The 13,008-nt window shown below is 42.5% G+C and overlaps 1 protein-coding gene across 1 annotated transcript in view; it reads right to left on the bottom strand.

Annotated features, from left to right (window-relative positions):
* Positions 1–13,008, bottom strand: part of faf1 (Fas (TNFRSF6) associated factor 1) — an 82,333-nt gene that overhangs the window by 49,641 nt on the left and 19,684 nt on the right. The gene's annotated exons all lie outside the window — the stretch shown is intronic.

Raw genomic sequence — 13,008 nt, 5'->3', positions numbered from 1 at the left:
CACTAAAACCAGGGGATCATGCAAGCTTTACTCTGGAACCAAATAAGATGGATTCTGTTTTTCCAAGATGCAGAGAAAACTTGTTATCGGAAAGCCATTTACTGATATTGGATAACTCTGCACTAAGGAGCTCTTTGACCGAGGCTTTGTTCTTATGGGACACCAGTAGAGTAGTTACCCATAAAAAAAGAATTACGAGAGCAGGCTGATTTTATCATTAAATGTACAGTAGGAAGAGAAGTGGACCAAGGATGCTCCTCTGTGGGACTCCACAGCTGATCCCTTTCGCACTAGAATGTTTTCATTTAACATCCACCATTTGATCCTGCGGTTAACCAAGGGCTTTTATCTTGTAGTGAATGATACTATGGTCAACCCTGTCAAAAGCCTTGTGCAAATCCACATTCCACAGAAATTCTAGAGGTCCCGCTGACCTCTATGGAATTAGGTGAATCTGCATTCGGTTATTTTTTTGCACCCGTGGATAGAATGATCTGCAGAGCTCTCTGCACCTTGATGCTCTGGAGTGGGGTAGTAGTTAATGGAGGACCTCCTTGTTGAGGATTGGGATTGCTTTTAAATTGCTTGTAAATATCGGATGCTAATATTACATTGTATTTGTAAATTTTGTATACATGCATGATTCCCTATGCAAAAGATGCCTTGGTCTCAATGGGATTTCCCTGTTAAAATGTAAATGTTTAAGTTATAACAAAAGGGCTGTGACTACAAAAAGGTAATAGCAGTTTGAGACGCAGACAATGAAAAAAATTGTTTGTGACAAATGCTTTGAGGCGGTGTCATTTTACGCAAGGATATAGATAGAAAATGAATTATCCACTGTAATAACACATTAATATATAACAGAATTTATAACATACAGAAAGCCCTTCCCTGCTGTTAAGGCTGAGACCAGCATGTACTCAATATCACAGTGCTTGGGCAACATACACAGAAACATTAATGATCAAATCATTCTAAATGCCAAGTACTAGTAATCCTTGGCTGGAGCAAAATCAAAGAGAAGAAAAGGTTGCCGTTAAACAGTCACAAGCTCTCCAGCACCAGATGCCTTTCATTCAGTCTCTCTCCCCCCTTTCTTTTCTGTTCTCCGTTCCTCTCTCCAGCTGCAGAGTAGAAACGGCAAGGGCTGGAGAAATCCCCCGGACAACTCTTCTGATCACGGACACTCCAGACCCATCGGCAATCACTATTCTACCCGCCACTTTCCTGGCAAACATTTGCACTCCAGCTTAGCGTACCCCCACATTTTGGCTGTGAATGCCAATCAGAGCCCCCGAGGACGAACTGTGGTGAGCGAGGAGAGCAGGGAGCCGTTCCCTGGGAGCCGTTCCCTGGGAGCCACAAGGCAAAGCCAGAGCTTTTGGCAAAGACAAACAAGAGGACAGGACTCTCCCCATTGATATGCATAAGCAGAGACCATCGGCTGGTCTTCAACTAAGACAAAAGAGGATGAGAAAGATGGCACTGGGCTCCCTATGTGACGGTGTTGGGGACAGAATGGACGAAAGGGGGCTGCATCTTTGAATATGGTGTTGCTTCTTTGTTGCCTTCTTATTTGATCATTCAGATCTCCATGACCGCAATACAATCCCTTACAGTAGAACTTGTACTTGGCAAGTCAATTAATAGACAGCCAACTACATATTTCCCCACACTACTTATTCTAAGAATTTCATAGAGTTTTATGAAGTATTCCAAAACCCTTTGATGTTCTTTAGGCCTGGCACTTGACGATACAAATAGCAGTTTTCCACATGTTTATGAAACATCACCTGCATCTTTCATTATGTTCTACACATTTGGTGCAAAAAATAAAATACTAAATAAAACTGTCAATGACCAAACAGTAAATATGTGCCCAACACGCAGTGAACCACAGATCAATGTATGGTGGTAAAGGTGCTGGGCCTCTTGAGGGAACAGAATGCCTAAAAGACAAGCATGTGGGAGGACATGGAGGACTGTTTGATTCTGCTTTGTCCCCTCTCCTGCTCCCCCACCAAGCTACCAGCCCTCTTCCTCTTTTATTTTCCCCCCTCTTCACAACAGGGACCCCTCCCCAGTGTTTGTAATCCCAGCAGAAACACTTAAGGTTCACAGTGGGTGCTCATCAAAACCATCTGCCTGAGGAAGGGGAGAGGACACCCTCACACCGCTGCTGCTGTATTAATCTCTTCAATTAGCACCATTACAAACCCGTAAAGTAGGTTGATTACAGTAATGGTCACCAGCGCCATACAGGCAGCAACACCAAGAGCAGGGGACGCTGGGGCCCAGGAAACCAATCTAACCGATGCACCAGCAAAACACAACGTTCTGTCTGCAGTCCGACTAATTATGAGAGACAGAAACAATAACCACGGGCACTTTGGCGTCGCTAGAGTCACCAGTAGTGGAAATGCTGCCTTTGACATGAACAGAATAGAATGAAAACAACTTTACTACAAAGGTGATACATTTGTACTTGAATATCATCTTGCTTTTTATCAATCAGAACTTCTTGTGCCTTGGGACTGTCAGAGGTCATTGCCGACTCAACATTTTTACTTGGTCCCAACAAACTTGATTCAAACTTCAAAATGGAGGCTACTCCCCGAGTGAGTTACATAACAAAGTATCGCTCACATTGAAAAGGGATTTCAGCGACACCGTCAGTCCATGGGGAGCTTATTACACTTAATGTGGACCAGACTACCTGCTGTGAATAATTAATGGAGCCATTTCAGATTGCTCTGTATATGCTATTAAAACAAGAGAAAGAGGATGAGGTGTGTCCTTATAATATAAGCATTTTTTTAGTCCTCTGAGCTAACTAAGTGGAAACACTAGAGGCTAAAGCTGCAATGGATGAAAAGAGAGCAACTGCAGTGTTTCCCCTAGGATTTTCTCAGCAGTGGCTGTAAAGTTAGTGGGGAGGGGGGGGCAATGGTGGCCATCCTATTTGTATTTATTAAGGATCGCAAGCAGAAGCTACTCTTCCTGGGGTCCAGCAACAGTTAATATTTTATATGTCTCAATAACACTTTTCGCAAGATATTAAGTGCCCCCTTCGGGGGCGCTAGAGAGCTAGCTATGGAAAAGACGGTTTTTGTTAGAGCACCGCTCAATTTTATTTATTAAAAAAAAAAAAACATTTTATGGGGCCTCCCGGGTGGCGCAGTGGTTAACCTCTTGGTGTTAGGGGGCAGTATTTTTCATTTTTGAAAAAAAAAACATTCCCGTGTTTCTGTCGATATTATGGAGCTAATTTGGAATATTTTTCGGCGTTGCGGTGACCGCAATTTCCGGGCGATTTCTCAGTCAAATGAAGAACAAACAGAGCTATTTCGCCTACAAAAATAATATGAAAAATGAACCTTGGCTGTCTACCTGGGAGTCTCGTGAGTGAAAACATCCGAAGTTCAAAGGTAAACGATTTTAATTTGATTGCTTTTCTGATTTCTGTGACAAGTTTGCCTGCTGCTAGCAAGGCATAATGCTATGATAAACTTAAACAAATGCTTGTCTAGCGTTGGCTGTAAAGCATATTTTGAAAATCTGAGATGACAGGGTGATTAACAAAAGGCTAAGCTGTGTTCCGATATATTTCACTTGTGATTTTCATGAATAGGAAGATTCTCGGAAGATTTATGTCCGTTGCGTTATGCTAATTAGTGTCAGATGATGATAACAGTCCCGTTCACGGGCTGGGCATCACTACAGGTTAAGGGCGCTGTACTGCAGCGCCAGCTGTGCCACCAGAGACTCTGGGTTCGCGCCCAGGCTCTGTCGTAACCGGCCGCTTCCGGGTTGGATGCGCGCTGTGTTAAGCAGTGCGGCTTGGTTGGGTATCGGAGGACGCATGACTTTCAATCTTCGTCTCTCCCGAGCCCATACGGGAGTTGTAGCGATGAGACAATTGGATACCACGAAATTGGGGAGAAAAGGGGGTAAAATGCAAAAATAAAATACATTTTACCCCCTTTTCTCCCCAATATCGTGGTATCCAATTGTTAGTAATTACTATCTTATCTCATCGCTACAACTCCCGTAAGGGCTCGGGAGAGACGAAGGTCGAAAGCCATGCGTCCTCGGAAACACAACCCAACCGCACTGCTTCTTCACACAGCGCACCTCCAACCCGGAAGCCAGTCACACCAATGTGTCAGAGGAAACACCGTGCACCTGGCCAGCTTGGTTAGCGCGCACTGCGCCCGGTCCACCACAGGAGTCGCTGGTGCGCGATGAGACAAGGATATCCCTACCGGCCAAACCCTCCCTAATCCGGACGAAAATCCCTCCCTAATCCGGCGAAATAGCTCCGACAGAGCCTGGGCGCGAACCCAGAGTCTCTGGTGGCACAGTTAGTGCTGCGATGCAGTGCCCTAGACCACTGCGCCATACGGGAGGCCCCAATCCACTCAATTTTGAAATAATTCATATTTAATATTAATTTCTCACCACCTATTATTTCAAACATTATCTGGCAATATGATATAAGGGAAAAGAGGCAACAAAAAAAGGGGGCCCTAAACAAGAATTTGGATGAGACGGACAACGAACCGTTTTCAACATCGCCGACCAACGAGGAGTTAGCTGAAGATGCTAGCTCCCAATAGAACCTACTCCAAGTGACCTACTGGCTGCTATAAACTCACTAAGCAAGAAGGTGGACACAAGGTTGGCTGATATCTCAAAGCATATTGGGACTTTGACTGAAACTGTGAAGGCAACCAAGGGCAGGGTGCATTAGGTCGAGCAGACAGTTAATCACGAGGCCAGGCTACAGGACATAGAGAAACAGTGCACATTAAAAAAAAAAAATCACAAAACCATGAAAGCAAGACTGGAAATGCTCGCGTCGCAGTCAAGACACCAGAACATCTGAATATTTGGGATGCAGGAGGACACTGAGAAAGGGAAACCCATTGAATTTGTTTCAGAGCCAATACCAGCATTGCTGGAGAGTGAACACTTCAAAACACCCATCCCGGTCGACCGCGCACACAGATCACAGGCAACGAAGCCGGCCAAGGGCGCACCACCAAGGACATTCATTGCACGACTGCACTCTCTCTAGACCAGGGATCTCATCCTCAAACTGGCTAGTCAAAAGTTTCCCCTTAACTACAAAGGAGCCAGGGTGCCTTTCTACCCAGATCTTACTAAGGGGGTGAGGAACCAACAGAAAGAGTATGATGAGTTGCACAAGAAATGCAGGGCGGCCAACATGCGACATGGATTCCTCTTCCCAGCCTGGTTTAAGGTGACAGTCAAGGGATCAACAAGTACGTTTGACAGAGAGGCTGACCTGTTCTTGTCAAGCAAGCTCCCTGGCTGAGGATACAGAACTGCTGTGTCAACCAGCAAAGTGGCTAAACAGAGGCCAGGAATGTGTTTGAATTTCCTACTGATGTCTTTTTGATCAGAAGATCAAAGATTGGGACTTGTTGGATGAGATGTTATTGCTTATACAGCATTGTTTAGCCTATCATGTTTTAGTCCCAATGTGAGAGTTAAGTGTAATCTAATATTTGTTTTTATATGCAGAGCCTATAGATGCCGAGTTAGTTCAGGCTTTGTCTAGGCACCCTAATGTTTGTGTGTTAGTCAAGGAGTGCTTCGTTTGGTTAAGTCACTCAGTAAGAGGACATGGTCTGTGTTTCATGTTTACTTTTAGTACAGGTGGCATGACAAGTTCCCACACGGTGGGATGTTTTTCGTTTGGGTTTCATAAGACAGCAACAATTTGCTCTAAAATAAGAAATGCCAAAGTGAGCAGGCACAGAGTAGACCTGGTGGATTAAAGATAGTCAGTTGGAACTGTGATGGCTTAGGTCATGTCGTGAAAAGAGTTAAATGTTTTTACTCATCTTAAAAAGATCTGGGCGCTGACAGAGTGCTTCTTCAAGAACCTCAATAAAACGGTCAGCTCAGGCCAAAACTTAGTCAGCTGGATCGGTCAGATATACCAGTCTAATTTTGAGTCAAAAGCTAGAGGGGTAGCAATGCTGATAAGGAAAAACATTCCTTTTATTTACCCATCCTCAATTTCAGATCCTAAATGGTCAGTATATTATTGTGGCTGGTACACTGAATTTGATACCAATAACCTTGGTCAATTTATATGGACCCAACGTCGATGATCCATTATTTTTTCAAACGATATTTAAGGCCATACCAAATATCTCAAATACAAGTGTTATTGTTGGAGGTGACCATCTAAAAGAGGATCTAATGTACAGTTAAACAGCTATCAAGGCACTTCAACAATCAAATGCCAGTGTCAGTCTAAATACATTGATGACAACCCGTAACAGTCGATATTTGGAGAGTAATGCCTATCTATTGGGTGGCTCATTCTTTTCGTCAGTTGATAAGTCATCATTTACTTTTTTTTGTTGGACTCCAAACTTAATTTCAGCAGCTGCGTTGGTTACACATCACCCGATTGTAATTACGGACCACTCTCCGTTGTCCATGGTGCTGAAACTCGACAATGTGTCTGCGACCGTGGCGCTTAGACGCATACTTGTTGAAAGATGATACTTTGTCAGTGCTTGAAGGAGCAGATAGCTTTATTCACCCTCGGAGCTAACGACACAGGGGATGTTGACTACTCCACCCTTTGGGAATCTCTCAATGCTGTGATTAGAGGTTACATTATTTCATATACATCAGAGAGGAAGAAACACGCCAATACGAGGCTGAAAGAAATTTAAAGAGTTTGGGGAACAGGTTTTATTACGAATTCCTCGAATGCAGTCCTTGAGAAGATCAAAGTTGAAATACGAATACAGTACCATCCTTTCGAAACGGTTGGGCTCTTTACTTGCTAGAACGCAACAAAATTATTTTGAACTGGGTGAAACACCACATCGATTATTAGCAGGACAGGTAAGGCATGTACAGGCATCTAGAGCTATTCATAAAATAAAAGAGACAATGGTAAAATAGTAACAGGATATTAAATGTTTTGTGCAGTTTAACTCAGAGCTATATCAATCGAAATGCGATGCTACTGTTCCAAACTATGGAACGCTTTCTCACCGAATGTGAAATTCCTAAACTAGACAGGGGGGCAGCTGCTGCACTTGATGCCAGGATAACTTTAGAGGCGATTAACACAGCGATAGCACAATTTCCAAACACCAAGGCACTTGTGCCTGATGGATATGTAATAGAATTCTATAAGTAGTACTGCGCAAGTCTAGCTCCAGTTATGTTGCGAATGTTTAAACAATCCAAAGAAAATGCCAAACTCCCAAACACTGTATGAGGCTACAATAGCACTGATCTTGAAAAAAGATTCCACTGAGATGTTTTCTTATCACCCCGTGTTGTTGCTCCCCATAGAAAATAAAATGTGGATTAAGATATTGGCAAACCGATAGAAAAAAATGTGTTTGACATCATACACCCTGACCAGACAGGTTTTTATTCCAGGTCGACATATATACTACAATTTGAGATGCCGTTTCAACGTAATGTATCATGATCATAAAGTTGAGGCAGTGGTAATTGCTCGACGCAGAGAAGGCGTTTGATCAGATTGAGTGGAAGTATGTCGTTTCTGGAGCATTTCGGGTTTGGAAAGGAACGTTTTAATTGGATAAGAATTATTTATGCACACCCAATGGCATCCGTGGTAACCAATCAGGAGATGTTGCAGTCATTCCACCTGTTCAAAGGCTACCGACAGGGGTGCCCAATTTTGCCTGCTCTCTTCACTATAGCCATGGAACCCCTTGCTACTCTCATTCGTGTATGTGCAGATATAGCTCCCGCTAAAATAAGACACGCAGAACAAAATTTCCCTCAATGCAGACTGTTATTTTGTTTTTATCCAAGCCTAAAACTTCTATTCCCCCTTGATGAATACATTTGGCTCCTTCTCTGGCTACAAGATACACTGGCAAAAAAGCAAACTGATGCCAATATCACCGCCTGTGATTATGCCATTTCTGCAATCTACCCCATTTAGAACAGTGATGGACAAGTTCACAAGCCTTGGCATCAGTAACAAAACTTAAATCAGCTATTGAAAACAAATTGGGATATGAAAATTGATCAGCTTAAACAAAAACAGATTTTTGGAGAACTCTGCCTTTCTCCTTGGTTAGTCGTATAAACACTCAAAATGGTTGTCCTACCCAGGTTTCTTTACATCTTCCAATATCTACCCAATTTCATACCAAAGCTATTTTAAGAAACTGGATTCAATAATAATTCCATTCTTATGGGATAACAAGGCAGCCAGAATTTCAAAGAAGCATTTAAGAAAGTACAAGTTACAAGGGGGGTTTTGGTCTTCCTCACTTTAAACTGTATTATTGGGCTGCTAAATCTGAACATTGTGTATTTCTGGAGGGAAGTTGAACTGGGATCTGACAGAATGATATGCCTTCATGACTTTTGATTGAGCAGAGCGCCGGTCAAATGTTCCTCACTCCCTGCACTTGTTAACAGCCCAGCATATGACTCGAACCCAGACATGGTCACACTCTTGGGATCTGGAAACAGATTCTGTATTTTCTTAACATACCCACTGTATACATTGACAGCCCGATTTGCCTGAATCAGTTTAACATGCCATCAACACTTTTTCAGATACCTCCAAATCAGGAATTTCTTAAGGACACATCCCACAGTACGGCATTAAGCCAAAGAATCCTACATTAGATAACCTTATCAAACCCCATTCAAAAGGGTCAGTCTCTAGACTTTATAATTTGCTCCAGGCCCACATAAAAAAGGTACAGTTGAAGTTGGAAGTTCACATACACCTTAGCCAAATACATTTAAATTCAGTTTCACAATTCCTAACATTTAATCCTAGTAAAAATTCACTGTCTTAGGTCAGTTAGGATCACCACTTTATTATAAGAGAATGTGAAATGTCAGAATAATAGGAAAATTATTTCAGCTTTTATTTCTTTCATCACATTCCCAGTGGGTCAGAAGTTTACATTCGCTCAATTAGTATTTGGTCGCATTGCCTTTCAATTGTTTAACTTGGATCAAACGTGTCAGGTAGCCTTCCACAAGCTTCTCACAATAAGTTGGGTGAATTTTGGCCCATTCCTCCTGACAAAGCTGGTGTAACTGAGCCAGGTTTGTAGGCCTCCTTGCTCGCACATGCTTTTTCAGCTCTGCCCACAAATTTTCTATAGGATTGTGGTCAGGGGTTTGTGATGGCCACTCCAATACCTTGACTTTGTTGTCCTTAAAGCCATTTTGCCACAACTTTGGAAGTATGCTTGGTGTCATCTTTTTTGTGACGTGCACCAATCCCTCCTGTTGCACCACAGACTGTCCAGGAGTTGGCGGATGCTTTAGTCAGGTCTGGGAGGACCTCAGGAGACCATCCGCCACCTCATCAGGAGCATGCCCAGGTGTTGTAGGGAGGTCATACAGGCACGTGGAGGCCACACACTACTGAGACTCATTTTGACTTATTTTAAAAGGACATTACATCAAAGTTGGATCAGCCTGTAGTGTGGTTTTCCACTTTACTTTTGGAGTGTGACTCCAAATCCAGACCTACATGAGTTGATATATTTGATTTCCATTGATAATTTGTGTGATTTTGTCAGCACATTCAACTATGTAAAGAAAAAAGTATTTAATATGAATATTTCATTCATTCAGATCTAGGATGTGTTATTTTAGTGTTCCCTTTATTTTTGTGTGCAGTGTATAACACCTAATATGATTCTTTTTGTATGCTTGAGTTAAGTTTTGGCCTCTAAATATACCATCCCATGCAACAGTACAATGGAGGTCAATGTTGGTATCTGTCTTTTTTATTCTTTTTTTATTGGAAAATAAATATTGAAATAGTGTGCACCCTCAGGCCACTGCTCTACTAGCCAATACAGTGCATTCGGAAATTATTCACACCCCTGGACTTTTTACACATTGTTAAGTTAACAATTTCATCAATTTTAGATTAAAGTTGTAATTTTCCCCTCCCAATACACACACAATAGCCCATAATAACAAAGCAAAAACAGGTTAAGAACTGCTGAAATACTGAATAGTGAAATAGCACATTTACAAAAGTGTTCAGACCCTTTACTCAGTACCTTGTTGAACCTCCAATGGCAGCGATTACAGCCTTGAGTATTCTTGGGTATGATGCTACAAGCTTGGCACAACTGTATTTTTGGGAGTTTCTCCCATTCTTCTCTGCAGATCCTCTCAAGCTCTGTCAGGTTGGATGGGGAGCCTCGCTGCAAAGCTATTTTCAGGTCTCTTCAGAGACGTTCGATCAGGTTCAAGTCCGGGCTCTGGCTGGGCCACTCAAGGACATGTCCCGAAGCCACTCCTGCGTTGTCTTGCCTGTGTGCTTTGGGTCATTGTCCTGTTGGAAGGTGAACCTTCACCCCAGTCTGAAGTCCTGAGCACTCTGGAGCAGGTTTTCATCAAGGATCTCTGTACTTCGCTCCATTAATCTTTCCCTCAATCCTGACTAGTCTTAGAGTCCCTGCTGCTGAAAAATATTCCCACAGCATGATGCTACCACCAACATGCTTCACTGTAGGGATGGTGCTAGGTTTCCTCCAGACGCGACGCTTGCTATTCAGGCCAAAGAGTTCAATCTTGGTTTCATCAGACCAGAGAATCTTGTTTCTCATGGTCTGAGTGTCCTTTAGGTGCCTTTTGGCAAACTCCAAGTGGGCTGTCATGTGCCTTTTACTGAGGAGTGGCTTCCGTCTGGCCACTACCATAAAGGCCTGATTGGTGGAGTGCTGCAGAGATGGTTGTCCTTCTGGAAGGTTCTCCCATCTCCACAGAGGAACTCTGGAGCTCTGTCAAGTGACCATTGGGTTCTTGGTCACCTCCCTGACCTACTTCGATTGCTCAGTTTGGCCGTGGAGGCCAGCTCAAGGAAGAGTCTTGGTGGTTCCAAACTTCTTCCATTCAAGAATAATGGAGGTCAGTGTTCTTGGGTACCTTCAATGCTGCAGAAATGTTTTGGTACCCTTCCCCCAGATCTGAGACTCGACACAATCCAGTCTCGGAGCTCTACAGACAATTCCGTCAACCTCATGGCTTGGTTTTTGCTCGGACATGCACTGTCAACAGTGGGACCTTATATAGACAGGTGTGTGCCTTTCCAAAACATGTCCAATCAACTGCTTTTATCACAGGGGGACTCCAATCAAGTTGTAAAACATTTTTAGTTATTTATTTTATTTCACCTTTATTTAACCAGGTAGGCAAGTTGAGAACAAGTTCTTTTTTTACAATTGCGACCTGGCCAAGATAAAGCAAAGCAGTTCGACACATACAACGACACAGAGTTACACATGGAGTAAAACAAACATACAGTCAATAATACAGTATAAACAAGTCTATATACGATGTGAGCAAATGAGGTGAGAAGGGAGGTAAAGGCAAAAAAAGGCCATGGTGGCAAAGTAAATACAATATAGCAAGTAAAACACTGGAATGGTAGATTTGCAATGGAAGAATGTGCAAAGTAGAAATAAAAATAATGGGGTGCAAAGGAGCAAAATAAATAAATAAATTTAATACAGTAGGGAAAGAGGTAGTTGTTTGGGCTAAATTATAGGTGGGCTATGTACAGGTGCAGTAATCTGTGAGCTGCTCTGACATCAAGGATCATCAATGGAAACAGGATGCACTGGAGTTCAATTTCGAGTCTCATAGCAAAGGGTTTGAAGAAAATGTGGATGTTTTTTATTTTTTATGTTTTCGCTTTGTCATTATTGGGTATTGTGTGTAGATTGAGGGAAACAATTATCTAATCAATTAAAAAAATAAGACTAACATAAAAAGGGAAGGGGTCTGAATACTTTACGAATTAACTTACCTACAATACAAAATCCATGTGTATGTGTGGGTAGAGTGTGTGTCTTACGTGTGTATCTGTGCGCATGTCTCTTCACAGTACCTGATGTTCCATAATGTTTATTATGATCAGATTCTACTGCTTGCATCAGTTACCTGACAAGGAATAGAGTTCCATGTTGCCATGGCTCTATGTAGTACTACGCGCCTCCCATCGTCTGTTCTGGACTTGGGGATAGTGAAGAGACCTATGATGGCATGTCTTGTGGGACATGCATGTGTGTCCGAGCTGTGTGCAAGTAGTTTAAAAAGATAGGCTGAATGCACCGAGCTGTCAACACTTCTTACAAAAACAAGCAGTGATGAAGTCAATCTCGCCTATACTTTGAGCCATGAGAGATTTACATGCATATTATTAATGTTAGCTCTTCTTGAACATTTAAGGGCCAGCCGTGCTGCCCTGTTCTGAGCCAATAGCAATTTGAGGTCCCTCTTTGTGGCACCTGACCACATGACTGAACAGTGTAACAGGTGCAACAAAACTAGGGCCTGCAGGACCTGCCTTGTTGAGTGTTAAGGCAGAGTAACGATGTATTAATGGACAGATTTCTCCCCATCTTAGCTACTGTTGTATCATGATTTGACCACGACAGTTTTACAATCCAGGGTTCCTCCAAGCAGTTTAGTCACATCAACTTGCTCAATTTCAACATTTTGTAACAGGCTGATTGGTCGGCTGTTTGAGCCAGTAAAGGGAGCTTTACTATTCTTGGGTAGCGGAATTACTTTTGCTTGCCTCCAGGCCTGAGGGCGCACACACCTTCTAGTAGGCTTAGATTGAAGATATGGCAAATAGGAGTTGCAATATCATCCGCCATTATGCTCAGTAATTTTCCATCCAAGTTGTCAGACCCCAGTGGCTTGTCATTGTTGATAGACAATCATTTTTTCACCTCTTCCACAATCACTTTTACGGAATTCAAAATAACAACGCTTGTCTTTCAGAATTTGATCAGTTATACTTGGATGTGTAGTGTTAGCATTTGTTGCTGGCATATCACAGCTAAATTGGCTAATCTTGCCAATGAAAATATAATTAAAGTAGTTGGCAATATCAGTGCAATTTGTGATGAATAAGCCATCTGATTCAATGAATGATGGAGCAGAGTTTGCCTGTTGGCCCAA

The sequence above is a fragment of the Oncorhynchus kisutch genome, linkage group LG13 (assembly GCF_002021735.2).
Source record: "Oncorhynchus kisutch isolate 150728-3 linkage group LG13, Okis_V2, whole genome shotgun sequence".
Taxonomy (NCBI): Eukaryota; Metazoa; Chordata; class Actinopteri; order Salmoniformes; family Salmonidae; genus Oncorhynchus; species Oncorhynchus kisutch.
The sequence above is the reverse complement of the archived record's forward strand: the minus strand, read 5'-3'. Positions and strand labels throughout refer to the sequence as shown.